Here is a 21,896-nt window from a genome sequence, read left to right on the forward strand (position 1 = left end):
CTGATCTTTTTCGACCTTCATAACTTGCCCAGAGAAAGTTTCATATCCCATGAATACGGAACCAGTTTTTGGTTTGTGAATTGCGACTGCATCACAAACACACACACACACACACACACACACACACACACACACACACACACACACACACACACACACAGCCACTCCTGAGGGGAGTCATTCAACAGTAGACTACAATCAGAGACTCCATCGTGTTCCCATCTTCATATTCTTAGCGTCACCATTCATAAAAACTCAGGAGTTTTTTGTTCCGGAAGGATTTGTGAAGGATTGAACCACACCTCCAGAGGTCGCCATGACACTGCTGCGTGGTACAACGTGACTATTATGATGGGGATATTGTCGGTCTGTCTTCGCCCTCCTTCTCTCTGGCCATGGTGATGCAATGATGATGTCATGCAGTGAAGGACGTCCCAGCGGAGCCCTAGAGGCTGCAGGAACACCGCCAACATTTGGCTTCACTCACTCCTGCTGGTGCACAGAATCTACAAGTGTTGCTCCTGCTGGTCCCTGCAAAGCCTCTGATTTTAGAATTCAGAATGAAAACGCCGGTCCTGTGGGCGGAGCCGCTCACCTGAGGCCGCGCTGCCTCCAGTGACTGACTGGGTTTGAACTTCTTACATTTGGAGAGTCTCTTTTCCTCCTTTTGGATATTTTCAAACGCAGTGTCATGACTCCACTCTCATATTTATTGTGAATAAAATCAGGGGGAACAGGAACCAACGGCCAGCGGGTGAGCGTTCATCAGCCGCAAAAAGGAGCCCCCAGGATGAACAACAGAAAACTACAAATCTTTTTATTCACTGTTAATTTCAAAAGGGGGCAGATGAACAATCCAAATTAAATGAGAGGAAAGCACAACGCTCATCTGCTGTGGTCATGGTGATGAAACTCATTCTGCTAAACGACATGATTGACATGCTTGGTGAACACGCCCCCCCCCCCACTCCCTCAGAGTGCGTCTGTTTGCTGTAACATTTCACATGAATGTCATTTCTCATTCACTAAGGAGCCATCTGCTCAGCTAAGAGCCTTCTGGCAGAGCAACAGCCACCAGCGCTCTGATTGGCTCATGCAGGGTCGACCACTTCCTGAAGACCGGCCAGTGAGTCTGCAGGAGCAGATGCATGTGACACACTGGTTCCACTGCTGCGGAGACACAGAGACTGGCTGGTATGACTGGTGTCCACGGACCACAGGAGCTCGTCACTCATGCACCTCCTCCTCCACCTGTCACTCACAGCTGAAAACATCACTTCTCCTCATCCGCTCTCATACCCATCCATCGACTCATCCCTCCATCGACTCATCCCTCCATCGACTCATCCCTCCATCGACTCATCCCTCCATCGACTCATCCATCCATCGACTCATCCCTCCATCGACTCATCCATCCATCGACTCATCCCTCCATCGACTCATCCCTTCATCGACTCATCCCTCCATCCATCGACTCATCCCTCCATCGACTCATCCCTCCATCGACTCATCCATCCATCTACTCATCCCTCCATCGACTCATCCATCCATCTACTCATCCCTCCATCGACTCATCCCTCCATCGACTCATCCCTCCATCCATCGACTCATCCCTCCATCCATCGACTCATCCATCCATCGACTCATCCCTCCATCGACTCATCCCTCCATCTACTCATCCCTCCATCGACTCATCCCTCCATCTACTCATCCCTCCATCGACTCATCCCTCCATCGACTCATCCCTCCATCCATCGACTCATCCCTCCATCGACTCATCCATCCATCGACTCATCCCTTCATCGACTCATCCCTCCATCCATCGACTCATCCCTCCATCGACTCACCCCTCCATCGACTCATCCCTTCATCGACTCATCCCTCCATCGACTCATCCCTCCATCGACTCATCCCTCCATCGACTCATCCCTCCATCGACTCATCCCTCCATTGACTCATCCATCCATTGACTCATCCATCCATTGACTCATCCCTCCATCCACTCATCATCCTCGGAGTCAGTCTGCAGTCACACTGGTGCAACATGAGTGTTAGTGACACAGACCAAAGGCGAGGTCTGCAGGGATGTCCTTGTAAACTGGTTCTTGCTGGCTGTGTAGGACATGACCACACACACACTGACACACACACAGACACACAGACACACACACACACACAATGTGACCACCCGCTGTGCAACCTAATGTAGAGCGATGGCTCCTAGAGCTGTACCATCTGCCCTCCTCACACACACACCAGCCCTGAACATCCTTGACACACGACTCAGAGCCGGGAAATCTGCACCTACAAGCTCTTCATCTATAAATGTGTGTTGACACGTGTCATCAGTGACATCACAGCCCCACGGTGTCGAATATCACAACCTGCCTGTGCTTCTGAACCACCAGCACGAATGAAAATGATGTCATGAGGATTTTATCAACATTATAACAGTCTGGCGCAAAAAATGCATCGAGATGGGAGCAGGACTGAGATGAGCTGGTGAACCTCAGTGAGTCTGTGACAGAGCAGCATTTCCCCATCACACATCCTCACTTCATCCAGCAACAAATATTGATTAGTGCAGCTCGAACCATGCATGTGGGGGTGTGAAATAAGCATCCACCCCCCGCAGGCCTGCGCACCCCCTCCAGATCCACTAGGATGACAAATAAAGCACAGACAGACATTAAATATAATCCAGATGATGTGAGGAGGGAACCTGGCAGGCGGATACTGCCTTTAAAAAAAGAAATCACACCCTATATTTTCAAAAGCCACTGGTGTGAGTATAAATGAATAAGTAGTCCTAAAATACAAACTGTGCTCCCCTGCCATGAATCATTCATTCATTATACATTAAACATGATGGAGGGGGCAGCCAGTGTGTGTGTGTGTGTGTGTGTCCATTAAGGGTTTAATAAACTGGCTTTTGCTCTGGGGGATCAACCTTGGTGTCTGTCTGCAGGGCATTGTGGGATTGGACCAACCAGGAAGTGATAAATTATACACCTCCCTCCTTCATCTGTCAATCAAAACTGCTGGGATGGAGAGAAGTGATGCAGAGCAAGCGCGAGTGCACACACACAGACACACACACAGACACACAGACACACACACACACACACACACACACACACACACACACACACACCCCAGCAGTCTGACAGGACACAGCTGCCTGGTCCACTCCTGCGTGGTGACATTATTCGCTCTCCAGCTGCAGTTTCCTGTGAATTGATGGTCAGCAGGACTCAGCGGCTTCAGAGACCGCAGACGTAGAGGTGGACCCGTGAGCGAGCCCCCTGCTCCACGCTAACACTTCAGCGTGCATGGTGTGTTCAGGGACACCCGAGTGAGACATGCTCAGTTTAATCATCACGAATGGTGCCTGAACGCTTTGAGAACAGTCTTCCATCACCTGACACTGTGGATCGTCTCATCCTTCCATCGCAGCTGAAGTAACTTCGATGGAGGCTCGGGTTTTGCTGCACATGGCAGCACCAACGTTCCCACATCTGTGACAACAGACGTCGCTGGCTGACACCAGATTGATCTGATGTCAGCCAGTAGCTAAACCTGCCATGATGACATCACACATTCATTGAGCGAGCTCATTTGTTTGGTGATGGGTGAATGACCATGTGGTGGTACGGTAACAGTGGCTATATTCTGTCGCTGTACGCGCTCCAGCTCCAAGATGTCCGAACAGTTACTTGCATTGTGCAAGTGTGTGTGTTTGTTAGACTCTCTTTTATTGTTGCTAAGTGGTTCATTGTCTTTGTTTTGATTGATGAGACCGGAGGTCACACACTTCCTGTCAGCACAGCAGCCTCTCAGAGGCCTTGAGGTGAGGGGAGAGGCCGCACCGTCCAGCCTGCGTGGCTGTTTAGACCCAGTACCCTCTTATGGACTCTGTATTCTTCCACAACTGCAGAGGCAAAACATCCCTGAGAGAGTGTGTGTGTGTGTGTGTGTGTGTGTGTGTGTGTGTGTGTGTGTGTGTGTGTGTGTGTGTGTGTGTGTGTGTGAGACAGATCAAGAGAGAGGGCAAGCCTCCTCTTGTCGTGGTCACGGCCAATTTCAGCCTTGTTTCAGTCAATAAATGAGCTTTGCAAAGGCATCAAAGCCGTGTGCTTGTTACAACTCTGGTCAGCACCGTCAGCATGAATGCTACATCAAGTCTACGCGTGGACACCCACAGCGCAGGGGTTGATGCAGTGACCTCGACATTTCTGCTCTCTGTAGGAGGCTTGAAGAGCCACCATGAAGAAAAACTCACTCTCAAATCACAAACAAACAAGATTCTCGCAGCATTTTCCTGTATTCAGTTAAAACATTTGAGAGGAAAGCTGCAGCTCAGCTTGACTGTGTCTGGAAATGTCATCGAGTCAAGTTTAACAGTGTGTAAGATTGTTTATGGGAGCTTTAATGAACTATAAACCCATTGAAATGATAAAAAAGTGCTTTTGCTCCCTCTGGCTCTGCACACGCTCCACAGTTCCCACCAAGGTATTAGACCTATTAAATTAAGACGACGGCGCCTTTCTGGAGTGACGAGGACACAAACTTTTCTCATGAATTGTCTTTGAATTTAATTCTTGCTGCTTGGTGAATTGTTTGGTTTGTGATGCAAAAGCTGGAGCAGATCGTGAGGGAGGGCGCGGCCCCACCGACCGTCCCCGACATCCTTCCATGAATACAATACAAATCCAGAAACGGATTCATTGAGCAGTAACCTAAAGCTCAATGAGGCTTGAATCAGCGTGAATGACTGCAGTGAGAGGTAAATGATCTCACAGCAGTTTTAGAAGGATTTACAGGTGGCAGTTTTCACTGAGCTCTCAGACATCCTCCAGCGTCTGATAAATGGCTGTAACACTTCAATCTGCAGCGATAAAAAGGAGAAAAACACAAGTGTGACTAGCAGAGATGAGCACGCAGCAAAAGAGGTGTTCTTCTTAATGGCTGATAAATGAGCTATGAAGCATTGGACCGACTTCCTTCATCGCAACGCATAAAGAAGCCTTATTAGGCTGCTGAATAGCGGCCGTCCTCCTCTCCACTCAGAGGTGAAGACATCAAACGCACCAAATGACCCTGACACACAACGCTGGCCTCTCCTCTCACACATTTAAATTCCTGGGGGAACGGGAGGATTACCCAGCAGAGAGAAAAGGAGAGGATGTAGGAGGGAGGAGGGCGAGCATCAGATAGTAAATGACACAAGGACACAGTGGGGGGGGGGGGGGTGTCTGGGGGCCTGATCGCCCTCCTCATCTCTAAATACTTCACCATTCTTCATTGGTTCAACATCCAGGTTACTGTAGGAGAGTGAGTTCCTGTTTTCTCTGGGTGAATCACTACATCTTCTCCAGGCTCTCGCTCTCTCTCCCAGTCTCTACACTCCCACTACATTTGCCACTTACCCAGATTCCCTACCGCCCCCCTCTCGCTCTGCTTCTCCCTCTCTCTCGCTCTCTCCATCTCTCTCTCTCCAGGGTAGGAGGCTGCTGGCTCTTGGTGATAAGCAGTAGCACTACTAATCAGGCTTGCCCTAAATTCGCCCATGCCCTGCAGGATTAGCAAGTGCATGTGTGAGTGTGTGTTGGTTTAGAGGCCCTGTGACTGCAGCATCCACCAGCACTCCCACGGGAGGTGTGCGTGTGTGTGTGTGTGCGTGCGTGAGTGATGTGTGCCTGCATTCTGTATGAATGAGTCACTTAATCGACACAATCCTGTTATTTCTGACGTACAGTAACTCAGACTGTACAGCTGATATGATCGCGCTGTCCTGTTGTGTAGTAGAGAGAACTCGTCTCATCTTTAGACAGAAATGAATATGCGGTGCTTGAGAAGTCTTCGCTTGGATGAGAGGAGAGAGAGAGCACAAGGAGGAAAATTGCATACAGACCCGAACTCAAGAAAACCTTAAAGGGACTCTTTGGGAACGATGCAACGCTAGCGTAGCTGCAACCAGTGCTTGCAGTATCCGCCTCTAAACTAAAGCATCTTGTCATTTTTAACGCTTTTTGACCCCACAATGTTGAGCGGCCAAGGAATGTTTTGTGAAAAGATTGTGTACTACTTTTTAATCGTGACTGTGGATGCTCCCGTGCCACGCAGCTAGTAGTAAGCTAGTATTAATTGCAAGCTAACTTGCAATTACCGTCTGGTGGAGGTCTGGAGCTCCATAACGCAGTGGAGAGGAGAGAGGGGTCTCTATCTAGAAACTGACGCCGTGTTTAGGCTCAACCAGCAGATTCAGACTGAACAGTGAGAGAGGCTGTGGCTCTGGAGCCAAACAGAGAAGAGCGGGTCGAGCCTTTGGTCCCACCATGACCCGGTTCATCAAGCTCAGCTACCAGTCCTCCTGCTAATTCTACCTATTTTGCAACCATCGCTTGGGTTTTTGTGCTGTTTTGCATCCATGATCTTCCCGTGATCTTCCTAAGTTGATCTGCTGTCTCAGCTTCGTCGTTCTCATCTCATGACCTGATACTCTTCAGCCTGAGGGAGACCTGCAGTCTCACTGGCAGCTGCAGATTTACTCCTGTTGTCTCGTAAAGATGCTGAATTCACTTCATCTTAGTTCCTCCACTGGGAGTGACGACGCTGTTCTCCTAATCCTCCCCGAGAGGGTCAAAGGTCAGAGAAGGCAGCTTAAATAGCTGTGTACATCGACCACGCTACTGCTCGTGTGTGATCTGTTACATTCATTGAGCGACGCAGCAGGACTGAAGTTTTCTGGCAGGTTGCCAAAGATGAACGCAGGGAGGTGAAGAACCGGTCAACAGTCATCAGGCGGCAGCGGCAGACATTCACCCCTCATGGTGACGCCACCGACTGAGCGTCTCAGGACGATTCATTCTATTTAATCATGGCTCCACCAGTGCAGCTTCTGTTGGAAAGTCAGTGTGTGTGTGTGTGTGTGTGTGTGTGTGTGTGTGTGTCTGTGTGTGTGTGTCTGCGTGTCTGTCTGTTCCCTTGTGTGTACATCAGTGAAAACAACAGGAGAGCAGGCAAAACAGGCAGGAACAGCAGGAAACAGAGGCATCAAGACAAAAACCAAATCCAACACTTGCACCACCAACACAGAGAGCTTGGTAGTGTGGACGTTCTTCACCTCGTTGTTCTGGCTTTGTGAGTTCTACAGATGAGTGGTGGGAAACACTGACGCTGAAATATACCAAGATGTCCTCCTGCAACACAACAACAACACGCTGCTGTCACTTTCCCACAGCTGTGGTCACAGACAGATGCCTGGTGTCCTTTTTGACAAGTGGCTTGTGGTGTGTGTGTTGGGGTGTTAAAGCAGCACAAACATCATGTACTTTGGAACAGTCACTTGTTCATCAGTGACGCTCGGTGCCCTCGAGCGGTGCTTCAGTTGGTTCCAACATGCAAACAATCTCATTTTAAACCAAACACACTTAACACAGAAATGCTGAGGTCTGTTTAGTCTAAAACTACACAAGTGCACGTGTGTGTGCACGTGTGTATGCATGTGTGTGCATGTGTTTGTATACACTTTAAAAAAAAACAACAACATCCTGTCCTGCATAACTGGAAAATATCTCCTTGCACTAAATCGTAACTGAATGTCTTTATCCATGGAACTCAGAACCGCAGACACACAGGCACACACAGGCACACACACACACACACACACTACTCATAAAAACAGCACAACTCAAACATGTGCAAGCAGAGATTCTCTCTCTCTCTCTCTCTCTCTCGGGAGGGTTTGACACATCAAATCGTTAATTGGAAAAATGTAATTTAAAAACTTTAAAAAAAAGAAGCTTCATTGTTGTCAAGAAGCTCAAGCAGTTATTTTGGCATGAAGGTCGTCAGGACCTGCAGAGAGGGGAGGAGATGGACTTTTGACATCATTTTTCCTTTCGTCTTCACATATTAACTCCTTCAGTCTTCCTCCTGTCCAACTCATGATGTCATCACTAGAGGTCTGGCCATTAATAATGATGTCATGGTGTGTCAGACACAGAACTAAAGGTTTGAGGTGATGAGATCACATGACCAAATCATCTATAAACGGAGTCCTTATCACACACAGAGACATTGTAAGAGAACACACACTTGTCCTGCACGTCTCATGTCCCCTCTTCCATCCAGACAACCACACACACACACACACACACACACACACACACACACTGACTGTCTTATCAAGGTTAGCTGGTCACTGTGTGTTTTGATGCTCCTTCAAATTGAATTTGCAAACAACCTCTCTCTCTCTCTCTTCTCACTCTCCCTCTGCCTCCCTCCCTCCCTCCCTGTCTGTCTGTCTCTCTCTCTCTTTCCCTCTCTCTATGAGTGTGGGCAGTTTTTGAAGCTACTTAGCATAGCGCCCAGAGCAACTCCATTGGGGGGAAGAGATAGAGGGAGAGAGGGAATGTGAATAAATAAAGGAAAGGATGGAGAGAAGTGGACACAGACAGACGAGTGATGGGATGAAGAGAGGCCAGGTAATGAACACTAAAACGCCATCTGCACCAGCCCGGCGCCAACAATTCACCTTTTAGAACTAAAATCAGCAAATTCTCTTTTCTGTTCACCTCAAATTTATTAATTGTTGTTCTAACAATTTCTAAGAAGTCAGAACTGGGAACTCACAGGTTCTCCAGATGGGTATCAAAGACAAAACTACAGATGATGAATGACTAATTAATAATTGTTCTCCAAGCGTGAGATTTATTTATTCAGCTTGGTGAGAACAGAGGTACTACAGAGAGTCCAGAGCCACGCAACCATGAGTGCAGTAATGGGGAGGTGGTTATTACCACTGGTTATTACCTCTGGTTATTATCTCTGGTTATTACCACTGGTAATTACCTCTGGTCATTACCTCTGGTCATTACCGCTGGTCATTACCTCTGGTCATTACCGCTGGTCATTACCTCTGGTCATTACCTCTGGTCATTACCGCTGGTCATTACCTCTGGTCATTACCTCTGGTCATTACCGCTGGTCATTACCGCTGGTCATTATCTCTGGTCATTACCGCTGGTCATTATCTCTGGTCATTACCGCTGGTCATTATCTCTGGTCATTACCGCTGGTCATTATCTCTGGTCATTACCTCTGGTCATTATCTCTGGTCATTACCGCTGGTCATTATCTCTGGTCATTACCGCTGGTCATTACCGCTGGTTATTCCTGCTGGTCATTACCACTGGTTATTACCTCTGGTCATTACCGCTGGTCATTACCGCTGGTCATTACCTCTGGTTATTCCTGCTGGTCATTACCACTGGTTATTACCTCTGGTCATTACCACTGGTCATTACCTCTGGTCATTACCTCTGGTCATTACCTCTGGTCATTACCACTGGTCATTACCTCTGGTCATTACCTCTGGTCATACCTCTGGTCATGACCACTGGTCATACCTCTGGTCATGACCACTGGTCATTACCACTGGTCATTACCACTGGTTATTACCTCTGGTTATTACCTCTGGTTATTATCTCTGTTACTACCACTGGTTATTATCTCAAGTTATTTTCTCTGGTTATTGCGTCTGGTTATTACCTCTGGTTATGATCTCGAGTTATTATCTCTAGTTATCATCTCTTGATATTATCTCTGCTTATTGTCTCTGGTTATTACCACAGGTTTTTGTCTCTGGTTATTATCTCTCGTTTTTGTCTCTGGTCATTGCCACTGGTTAGTATCTATTGTTATTGCCACTGTTTATTATCTCTAGTAATTGTCTCAGGTTATTATCTCTGGTTATTACCTCTAAATATTATCTCTAGTTATTGTCTCTGGTTATTATCTCTTGTTATTGCCACTTGTTATTATCTCTTGTTATTGCCACTGGTTATTATCTCTAGTTATTGTCTCTGGTTATTTTCTCTAAATATCATCTCTAGTTATTGTCTCTGGTTATTATCTCTAAATATTATCTCTGGTTATTGTCTCTGGTTATTACCTCTAAATATTATCTCTAGTTATTGTCTCTGGTTATTATCTCTTGTTATTGCCACTGGTTAGTATCTCTCGTTATTGCCACTGTTTATTATCTCTCGTTATTGTCTCTGGTTATTATCTCTGGTTATTGTCTCTGGTTATTACCTCTAAATATTATCTCTAGTTATTGTCTCTGGTTATTATCTCTTGTTATTGCCACTTGTTATTATCTCTAGTTATTGCCACTGGTTATTATCTCTCGTTATTGTCTCTGGTTATTATCTCTTGTTATTGCCACTGGTTAGTATCTCTCGTTATTGCCACTGTTTATTATCTCTCGTTATTGTCTCTGGTTATTATCTCTAAATATTATCTCTGGTTATTGTCTCTGGTTATTACCTCTAAATATTATCTCTAGTTATTGTCTCTGGTTATTATCTCTTGTTATTGCCACTTGTTATTATCTCTAGTTATTGCCACTGGTTATTATCTCTAGTTATTGTCTCTGGTTATTATCTCTCGTTATTGTCTCTGGTTATTATCTCTAGTTATTGCCACTGGGTATTACCTCTAGTTATAGTCTCTGGTTATTACCTCTAGTTATTATCTCTGGTTATTATCTCTAGTTATTGTCTCTGGTTATTACCTCTGGTTATTATCTCTAGTTATTGTCTCTGGTTATTACCTCTACTTGTTATCTCTGGTTATTATCTCTAGTTATTGTCTCTCGTTACTACCACTGGTTATTATCTCTAATTATTGTCTCTGGTTATTATCTCTAGTTATTGTCCTTGGTTATTACCTCTGGTTATTATCTCTAGTTATTGTCTCTGGTTATTACATCTAGTTATTGTCTCTGGTCATTACCTCTGGTTTCAGGATGTAGACACTCTCACCTCCCTCCTTTTCATGGCTGAAACATGTGTTTCACTGACATCTTACACAAGTCATCTTTTGAACAGTGGAAGTATCACTAACTTATGCTAGTAACTAGTATTTTGAAATACGCTGATCACTTTTACACTCACACTGATTCAGAAACGCCGCCGTTAAGGTGTGGCGGAGGAATTCTGCACCAGCCTGTGATTTAAGATACGGTGACAGGTCAAGTGTGTGTGTGTGTGTGTGTGTGTGTGTGTGTGTGTGTGTGTGCGTGTGTGTGTGTGTGTTAGGCGATGTACAGGTCGGAGGGTTAAGTGCCGTGCTCAGGTGAAACAGTGCTGAGGCTGAGCTGATGTCTGTGTGTCAGCTGTCAGGATCCTAGAGGGGGAGGCGTCGGAGCAGCACTCATCTCTGCCCTCAGGATTGTTCCTACACACAGCAACTGACTCTGTCTATTTAAAGACTAATAATGATTCTTCAGAACTTCTGCCATGACTTCCTAAATGTTTTTCTGCTGCATTATCAAGCTGGCAAGAATGAAACGCTGGGGAAAATGTGAACGCAACAGAGAAAAATAATTGGCCTCCATCTCTGGCTGGAGCTGGTGTTCTTCAACAAAAGAGGAGATAAGTGAAACTGTTAAAAGCTTCTAATATTCTATATGAAGAACACAATGCAGCGATCCAGTCATTCAGATGGCACTTATTAGTGTACCAAGAACTCTTCTGTATTTGAGAAGCTGACGAGGTCAAACAGCAGGGGGCAACATCTCAGAACAGAGGTACATGTACAAGTCCATCCTGTCACAGTATTTGCATGCAAGTCACTGCAGTTCTACCAGGACTCATGACGGCTTTAATGAAGCATTTCAAATGTGTGAAAGAAACAAGCAAATGTTCAGATGTACTGACCATAAATGTCTTGTGGACACTCGATGGAGATTGTCAGGGTTAGGATGAAAACATGACATTTCAAAATGTCATCTTAGCAAGAAATTAAAGACACGCAGCGCCCAATCAGACTAGACCTTCTCTGACAAGAGGGCTGGTTCCTGGATTTTCACATGCACAAAGGTTTCTAAACTCATTAGCCTGGAGGAAATAAGGGAGAGAGTTGGAGTCAAGCAGAATTAAGATGTGTGTGTGTGTGTGTGTGTGTGATGAATCCCTAAACAAAAAAGGCTGTCCTCCTTGGGTTCTATTGTTGACAGGAGCCACGCCTGTAGTGTAATATTTGTCCACATCATCAGCACACACTCTCATCCTTGTCCTTATATCTTTGTGAGGACTTTCATTGACGTAGTACATTTCCTAGCCCCTCCCCCTAAACCTAACCATCTCAACTGACTGCCTGACCCTAACCTTGACCCTAACCTTGACCTAAACCTGATTCTAACCTTGACCCTAAAACCAAGTCTTCACCTTCAAACGACCCTTTGAAGATCTGAGGACCGAATAAAATGTCCTCACTTTCCAAAAATGTCCTCACTCTGTTGGTTAAATACGTATTCTAGTCCTCACTCTGTAGCAAGTACAAGAACGAACTCTCACACACACACACACACGCGCGCGCGCGCACACACACAAAGTTGACCATGAATAAATCATGTGTTAAGAGATCAGGGTGTGTGTGTACGTGTGTGTGATTATGTGTCACAAACAATAGATCAGTGCTGGGACTCGAGGGATGAACGCCCTCAAATATGTCTGGTTGCTTTATTTATTCATTTCCTGCCAAAGCTCCAGCATCATCGAGACACGCAGACAGAGCGGAGAACCTCGGCATGCTTCAGAGAACGTGCTTCAGAGAACATGCTTCAGAGAACGTGCTTCAGAGAACGTGCTTCAGAGAACGTGCTTCAGAGAACGTGCTTCGTCAAAACAAATCTGGAGGTGTAGAAGTCAGTAGGACCTGGACTTCTCTGTCTCTGCAAACCCTCGTCTGTCTCTGTTTTGCCTGTGAAATCAACCAAACACACCTTCAAAGAGAGGATGTCCACAAGTGTGTGTGTGTGTGTGTGTGTGCGTGTGTGTGTGTGCGTGCATGTGTGGTTACTCCCACTTGCACGATTCATCAGACTGAGACTACAAAAGATGTCAAGTTGTTGGGGAGAGGTCAGTGATGGAACCAGGGAACGGCGTTGAGAGCACATCGTTCCATGTCTGAACACTTGTGAGGCGGTGGACATAGCGGTGAACCCTTCTAGAGGTGATCGGGTCACAAGTGGCCGGTGTTACACTCCAACTGCTCCTGTGTGTGTGTTTGTGTCCTTCGTGTTCCCTGCATCACATGATCCTGGTTCCTCAGACAGAAATCAGATGTTCAGAGGTGAAGGCGGGACTGAAACCATCCCTCCAGTAGCTCATTTCTAAAAAAAACAACTCATTCTGACTCATGTATGCCAGGAAAACTTCCCAAATTTACTTTAAGAAATGAATTGCCGTGTGTGAGTTTATGTCATTAGCATCAGCTCTGTTTGTGTGTTACTTTTCTCAGAATTGAAGCCGTTTTCCAAATAAATAGCAGCTTTTCAATCAGACAGCATTGATATGGCCTCGTAATGAATGTCAGCCATTATCATCTCAACAGTCTTCCTGTTTACCATTTCATCCTTTAATCAGGCAAACGTGTTTCTTATGCAAATACTCCATAAGTGCTGCAACACTCCGTAGAATACTTGGATAGCAAAAATAGCTGCAGCACTCAGTGCATACCTCTGTATAATACTACAAATCCTGGCAGAGTCACATAACAACTGCAAACTATTTGAGCTTATCAGTGTGTCTGTGCACGTGTTAGTCCCGGTGTGTGTGTGTGTGTGTGTGTGTGTGTGTGTGTGTGTGTGTGTGTGTGTGTGTGTGAGTACGATGCGTATCATCAGAAGTGCAAAGTCACACACTTTTGAAAATGCTGACATTTTCTGTCTGTGTGCATTTTCAGGTTTAGGAAGATGGTGTGTGACGGAGAAGAACGTGGGTGACAGGTGGAAATATCCTTACATAACACACACGCACACACACACACACACACAAACACAAACACACACTTACACACAGGGACAGTTGTTTTTAAATAAATAATGTATATTATTTCTCCATGAATGGCGTTCATGTGCTGATTCACTGCACCATCCTGACTGTTACCCACCGAACCCTGACATTACACACACACACACACACACACACACACACGTGTGTACTTTGCAGCAACACAAGGGAACCACCCATACATGCACAGACCATTAAGCTGCATTTAAACCCTGAACATGAGGCGCGGTGTGTTCATGCCCTCCAGTGAGTCGGAGCGGCTGAACACAGAGGAGTAATAAAGCTGAGGGAGACGTCGCAGCTCATTGTTTACGTGAACGCGAGGGGAGGGCAGGATGAGGGGTGAGATCAAGTTCAGCCTGAGCTGCACTTTTACGATAGGACTTAGTCACTGTTACATGAATTCAAACAGAGAGTGACGCTGGGACATGTTGTCACACCAGCTCCCTTCACTCGGGGACCACGGGAGGGCCCACGGAGGCTGGGATTGCATCGACTCTATTCTTCTTGCTGCAAGCACCAAGTTGGTTGATGATCTACTTCCCTGTAGGGGACCACAGTCTCAGACATGGTGGTGCAGCTGCAGCTTCAATGTGTCTTTCTATCCTTGCAAACAAAAGTGTGTTGCACATTCCCCTGTCTGTCAGCTTCCTGATGCGAACACTTGGCTCTCATCTTGATGAGATGTCGACTGAAATTGCCTCCAGCGTTGAACAGGAAACCCTCCCTCCTGAAGCCGCCTAAGGTGGGACGTGGAGGAGGATAGGAAACCTCCAGCAGAACCTCAAAGCAGATCAACGTGCAGCTTAGCCTGAGAGCGTCTCTCGTCATACTGGTGGAGGCTTCCAAGTCTGAGAAAATGAGATCCTACCTTTTAAACTACAGACTCCAACTGCAGTGATGAGACGATGGACTCTGGCTCCAACTCTCCTCCAACTACTGAACACACAACTACTAACACTCAGGCGCTGACTCGTGGAACCGTTCAAAGCCTCACATGGTTGCGTCCCCACTGGGGTTTCCTGCAGCAGCACTACTGACCAGCGTACGGCTGAAAACCTCTGTGGTGCAGACTATCCACAAGTGTGCGCTTCCTGATCCTGGTTCTTTGCCTTTGTCAGGAAGTAAGAAGTAAGACGGTTTATTGTCAGAGGTTCTTTGTTGTTTTTTGATAAAATGATTTTCTTCCATTTGTCTTCCAGCTCCAAATGCTCCAATAAACAAGCATACACACACACACACACACAGACACACACACACACACACACACACACACACACACACAGGGATAAATAAATCCTACATTTGCCTGCTAGGTCAAGATAATATAAGTCTGACATTTCGAGAGTATCAGCTGTAGAGGGAGGAGCGCAGAGGTGTGTGTTCTGAGTTTTTATCCTGTGTATCACTCACGACGACGACTAGGATTTTTGATCTTCTGGATGAGAGAAGCCACAAATACAAATGTGATTCCTGCACACTGGTATCCGCCTCTGTTGTACTACGTACCATCCATTTGGACTTGAACATCCCAGAATCATCTCAGGACAGCTTTGATTTGTCCATCCACACATTTGTCAGTTGTCTTGAGCATTTTTGTGTTGTTGATGTCCCTGCTGGACATGGGACCTCCATGTTGAACGGTTCCTGCCGTATCAAGAATAAGAGATGCAGGACCAAGCAACAATCCTGGTGATGAACAGAGGAGGGTTGTTTATAATCCCACTGCTGAGACTCCCTTTCATTAATAAAACCCAGGCAGGTACAAGCTGAGGTAAGCATCATGTTGTGTATGTGTGTGTGTGTGTGTGTGTGTGTGGGAGGGGGGGGGGGTCATATGTCCCATCAGTCCCACTTCTCCCCTCATCTAGTTTTCTAACCCTCAGCACGCTTCTATGTATGTTTGAAGGGTTTGAAGGTCATTTCCCACGATGCCCCTGCAGCTCCAGCCTCCTCTGTGACATCATCAGCCCTCTAGTGGACGGGAGGAAATAAAGAGGTGGGGTTTTCCTTCCTGACCCAGTCTCCAATACAATGGAGACACACACATGTGCACACCATCTGCCTTAGAGCAGGAAAAGATCCCACTCCGGTACAGGCGACGACTACATCGGCCATTTTTATGAACTCCAAGGGATCCTCAAGGGTTAATCCTGGATTCATTCCCACACACACGGGAGAAATGAAAACAAGAAGTGTGTGGCGGGGGGGGGGGGGGTGGCTGAGGAGACGGGATCAGAAAACAGAAGGTTCAAGTTTTTGTTCAGTTTATTATCCGCCATGTATTTGGTGAAAGGTTTGAAGAGGAAGCAATGAAAGGGCATCACTGGGGGGGGGGGGGGGGGGGGGGATCTCTGAACTGTAGTGTTTTAGCACCAAAGATGGACAAGCAGGCTAAAGAACCTCTGACAACCTCAGTGGATTTCTGCTACATTGTCAGTCTGAGGTTGTTGCAACAGGACATTGAGATAAAGACACTCAAGGTTCTGGAGACTCAAGCTGTCACGGGGACGCGTGTCACTCCGCCCCCTCCCTCCCTGCTGCCGATCACCTGCAGGACTCCCTCTACAACTGTGTGATGAGTAAACCGGGTCACCTGGTGGATCCACGGTCCGCCCGGTGTAAGAGGGACGGGTCCTCGCCGTGGTGCTACAGCTGGAAGCTGAGTCTTTTCCTGGAATGCAGCTTCCATGGCGGCAGCATCCTGCATGTGTTTCCTCCGAACCGCCTCTGGACTCACAGACATTCTTGACCCTTGTAATCCTGAACGATCTCAACAATCAGACGGCTGGCTGATTTCAGCCTGAGAGCAAAAGTCCATCAAGTGTTTGTGTTCCGGCTGGGATCCTGCTGGATCAGGTGATCAGGGCAGCTGACGGAGAGGCTGAGTTCATCTGAAACTGTGACAACCACAGCAGGTTTACCCCCAAATAGAACACGCATGTGTGAATAAGCCGTTAGCGTCTTTCAGCTGCAGCCTACCGTGGTAACACCGTAGCAACCACACCAACCGAGTACATCAGGTACACGCTGAGTAGGAGAACACCGCTCCTCAACGCAGAGATCAACCAACATGTTCTCGTGCAGCTACCATAGTGGATTCCCTACTGTAAGATCCTGGACCAACTCAACCCACTAGAACCAGGATTCCTGTTTCATTCCAGACCAGTTATAGTCTCCTTGACTCGGAGTACTCCTGAGGACCGCTGTGGTTTGTGAGGTTTATCATCACATGTAGGACGGAGAACAAATCGTGACCACATCTTTGAGCTTTATCTCATAGTGGCGTGTCACATGATTGCTCTAAGAACCAGCTCGGTCTCTGGAATGGCGTGTGATGGACGCTGGCTCACTCTGAATAAATAAACAAGACCGTGTCCGTTCTCGGTCCAAAGCTCTGTTTTCACCATGTGAGCGCCTGTCTCTCTGTAGTCTGTCCTTCACTCTTATCTCTGTCTCACTTCTCTCCCAGCTGTATCGCATCCTGACGTGCGCAGATGTGATTGGCTGCGTCGCATCACATGGGAAGATGTACTAAGAATGCTACTGGTCTGAGAGCTTCCAGGCACGCTAACAGGAGCTGTGCACTGACTGATCTACTGGTTACTGGCGTGGGTCAGGACATGATAGCGTCCGAATCTGGACCTGGCCTTCCTTTTCATGGCCTCTGAGCTTAAGCTGCACCACTCCAAAGTGCTGCAGAACCCTCCTCCCTCGTAGAACCTTTTATTGTTCCCTCCAACTGAAGTCTGCGGCGTTGCCGTTTCCTGAAAGCTGATATTAGTGGGGTTGTGACCAATCAGCACAGTCGGCAACAAAGCAGAAAGCAGGACGGCTGGAGCGTCAGCATCGGTGCAGGTGAGCTGTGTGAGCCTCAGCACGCCGCCGCCTGTCACCGTCCCACCAGACACGCGCTAAACCGGAGCGGCAGCAGCAGCCGCCACTTTAAATATTAAAAGGACGAGTCTCATTACATTTTGCCTTCGCCGGAGGAGACGCTCGGCTGGAACCAGAACTCCAGAGCTGCTGAGTCATTACATAATCAGCGGTGCACATCAGTCATTCATGTGTGAGTAGAGTGTGTGTTGGGGCAGACACACACACACACACACACACACACACACACACACACACACACACACACACACACACACACACACACAAAATACAGGCTTTATCAACATGTGATGTGTACTCTGTATACTCCTCCCTCACACACAGAGATGTGAACGAAGGTCTGCTCATCCCTCTCTCCTCTGCCCCTCGTCTGCGTGTGACTTTCCCCTCAGCCTCCTCCGTCAGGGACCGGCTCCGTCCACTGTGAACGCCAGCAGGGGTGGTCACTCTCATCATACACTGATCAAGCCCCGCTGATGATACATCTCCCCCCAAACGGCTCAGACCAATTGTCTGCTTGATTATACCCAACAGGAGAGAGAGAGAGAGAGAGAGAGAGAGAGAGAGAGAGAGAGAGAGAGAGAGAGAGAGGGAGAGAGAGAGAGAGAGAGAGAGAGAGAGGGAGAGAGAGCGAGCAGCAAAGGGAGGCTGCCATCAGTCTACAGGACGTGACAGCTGGTCTTGACTGGCTGCCCTTGTTCCTCCTCTTCCTCCTCTTCCTCCCATCCACTCTTCTTTTCTGCCAGCGATGACAGGAAGTCCTTGTAGCCTCTCTTTGTTCTCCTTTGTGTTTTGCTGTAAGACGCTCAGATTTCCTCTCTTACTTCCTCCCTCCTGCTGGACCGGCCCTCCCTGTAGCCCCACCCCCTGTGAATGCTCCCCTATCAGTGCTGAGTGGAACCGATCAGTTCGAAGACGTTATAGACAACATTATTGACCTGATCAGCTCAGGGCGTGTAGGAAGTGAAAGTCACCAGTTTCACCACGACGTCTCCCAACAGTGACGCTTTAAGCTCCGCAACACGAACTGCCTGATGAACACACAGACATACACACACATGTGCGTGTTCATATACACACACGTGTACATATGTGAACATACGTGTACATATACGCACATACGAGTGCATATGTGTACACGCATGTACATACAGGATACACACATACATGTACATACATGCAAATATGTGACCATACATGTACGTATACGCACATACGTGTACATGTGTACATACAGTATACCAGGTTAGGGTTTAAGTAGGTTTAAGTTTCTCTGCAGTAGAAAAAAGGCAAACAGCTACTTTAATCTTGTGTAGCCCCCCCCCCACACACACACACACACGCCCACACACACACACACACGGCTATGAATGTTAATTTACAAGTAACAGAACAAGTACTAAAAATGAGTGTAGAGAATTTCTTGTGTGCGCCACGTTTTGTGTGTGTGTGTGTGTGTGTGTGTGTGTGTGTGTGTGTGTGTACATATATTTAGCATATGTGTGTGTGTGTAAGTAGCCTACAGGAGCTGTTGGTGTGTGTGTTTGAGAGTGAATATGGTGAGTTAGCTCTATGCACAGCAAGATTAATGACCCTTAGCTCATTCCTGGCAAACACTGTGTTCTTTGTGTGTGTGTGTGTGTGTGTGTGTGTGTGTGTGTGTGTGTGTGTGTGTGTGTGTGTGTGTGTGTGTGTGTGTGTGTGTGTGTGCGCGCACAACAGACCTAACAGAGGAGCTTTGTCTGTGTGATGCATTGAGCAGCACCTCAATCCTCTGATCAGCGAGTACTCTGACTGGTACTCCATTATGAGAGTACCTTTGCCGCCTGCCCTGAGGGTTCAGTCCGCTGGAGTACTACAGTACGTCTGTGCCGCTCCGGTCAAAGTTATTGTCAGAACTTTAGGGCTGCATGTTGTTTGACGTCTTTATCAGTGGTTGACTGCTGCTAAGCAGATATGTAACAGCACTGACTGCTACACAAAGGCTGGGCCGGCCTGCTGACAAGCCCTCAGCTAACACACACACACACACACACACACACCCACAGATAAAAATATGCACAAGACATTGAAAAACACTGGAAAAAACCCACAAAAATAAACGGCACAGTGTTTCTACTCCATGCTTTAAACAGCAGGTCCCACACATTAACGACTCTGACGAAGGCCGATGTTAAACCCACAGCACCGACTCGTTCCACTCAAGTACTCTCCAGGTTCTACAGCAGTAGCATACAAATACTCATGATACATTAGACAGGGCCCTCATGAATGGAGACACACACACACACACACACATACACACACACACACTCACACAATTCAAGCTTGTCTACAGTGATCCACTACTCTTAGAGCTGGAAAGTGAGGTGAGTGAATAATTAACTTGTCCATTAACTCTCTCCCTCCTTCTGTCCCTCCCGCCCTCTCTCCCTCCCTCCCTCCCTCCCCCTCCCCTCTCCTAACCAAACATGTTATGGTCCAGCTCTCTCTCTGTGGTTTTATGGTATTTTAGTTCCATATTACCATGGTTGAATGTCTCCAGAGTTCTATGTCGTTCCACTGCTGCATGGACAGCCATTTGTTCAGACTCGCTGCATTTTGACCGTTTTTGTACAATCATGACTTAAATGATAATCAGAGCATGGGAGAGGGGACGAACAAGCGCCATGAGCAGGAGAGAACTTTCTGTCTCTGCTTCTGTGTCTCTCAGGGCGTTTCTCTCTATTTGAACTAAAACAAAGGTGACATGCAAACCCGTCAGACTGACTAAAGCAAACCAAGCGTGCTGCACCTGACGCGGCTCCATCAGCAGCCCCAGACTCAGAATAGCAGCACAGATCTTGACGTTTCTGCGTCTGGGACAAGCACCTTTGACTCTCTGGCTGCTGGCGCTATGCTGCAAAACTCAAGTAAAAGGCAGGAAAACAACTTGCATGCACACATGCAAATTTAGTCCAGACAGAAAGTCTGACACGGACAGAGAAGGCAAACATTTCCCCTCAACTGTCACACAGCAGAACTCAGACAGAGTTTTATTCCATTTCTGCTGTTACAAGCACATCAAATGCCTGTCAAAGCCAGAACTTTCACACCAACTCGTTCTCGCTGCTTTCCACTCGACTGACTTTGTTGATGGCTTTGCAGTATTAGAGAGTTCTGGAGTCCAAAACCCAGTAATTCAGAACATTCTGGAAGTGCTGACGTTTGAGAGTGTCGGGAGGTTCCTGGTACGTGAGGCTAAATATGAAGGAGCGGCTGAGGAACTCGTGAATGCTGCCAATCCTCCATCACCTCAGAGACACACAACCAACCAACCCCATCACATCGACCGGAGCTGCTTAATATTACGGAGATTGTAATTAGGCCACCCATACACACACACACACACACACACACACACACACACACACACACACACACACACACACACACACACACAATGCAAAGCAGAACCTGGCAGCATACAACACAGAATGGTTGCATGAGAATAACACAGATATACACAAACACACTTGTTAGTGTTAATAGAAGTCCACATCATCAGCACGCACGCACGCACACACACACACACACACACACACACACACACACACACACTCACACACCTTGAACAAAAAAAAATCTCATTATCAAAGTAATTTACATCACTTTACAAACTACAAGCTTTTAAGTGGATGTCACACCCCTAAATTCCCTCTTAGGCAAGCTTACACACACACACACACACACACACACACACACACACACACACACACTCTGACCTAATCCATATGTTTGGGTGGGCTGGGGGGAATAAGTCGCCATCACCCCTGGTGTGATACATTAAGTCCTTCTTTTAAATTCCCTACTAATGCAAAAGACATCCCCCGACACACACACACACACACACACACATACACACACACTACACACACACAGACACACACACACCCATTAACAGATTACAATCCATTCAATAGAGTATTAGTTTGATAGCTTTGGACCATCTTTTACTATGTTTAGTGAAACCTGCACTGTGTGTGTGTGTGTGTGTGTGTGTGTGTGTGTGTGTGTGTGTGTGTGTGTGTGTGTGTGTGTGTATGTGTGTGGGAGATGTCCTATCATCCAGGGTTAATTTCGATGAATATCAGT

General features: G+C 47.0%; 1 protein-coding gene across 1 annotated transcript in view; it reads right to left on the minus strand.

The window, feature by feature from the left end:
- Positions 1-21,896, minus strand: part of sema4f (sema domain, immunoglobulin domain (Ig), transmembrane domain (TM) and short cytoplasmic domain, (semaphorin) 4F) — a 43,476-nt gene that overhangs the window by 9,612 nt on the left and 11,968 nt on the right. The gene's annotated exons all lie outside the window — the stretch shown is intronic.

Source organism: Aulostomus chinensis, chromosome 24 (genome assembly GCF_037954235.1).
Source record: "Aulostomus chinensis isolate RoL2024-O1b breed Wild chromosome 24, RoL_Achi_v1.0, whole genome shotgun sequence".
Lineage (NCBI taxonomy): Eukaryota > Metazoa > Chordata > Actinopteri > Syngnathiformes > Aulostomidae > Aulostomus > Aulostomus chinensis.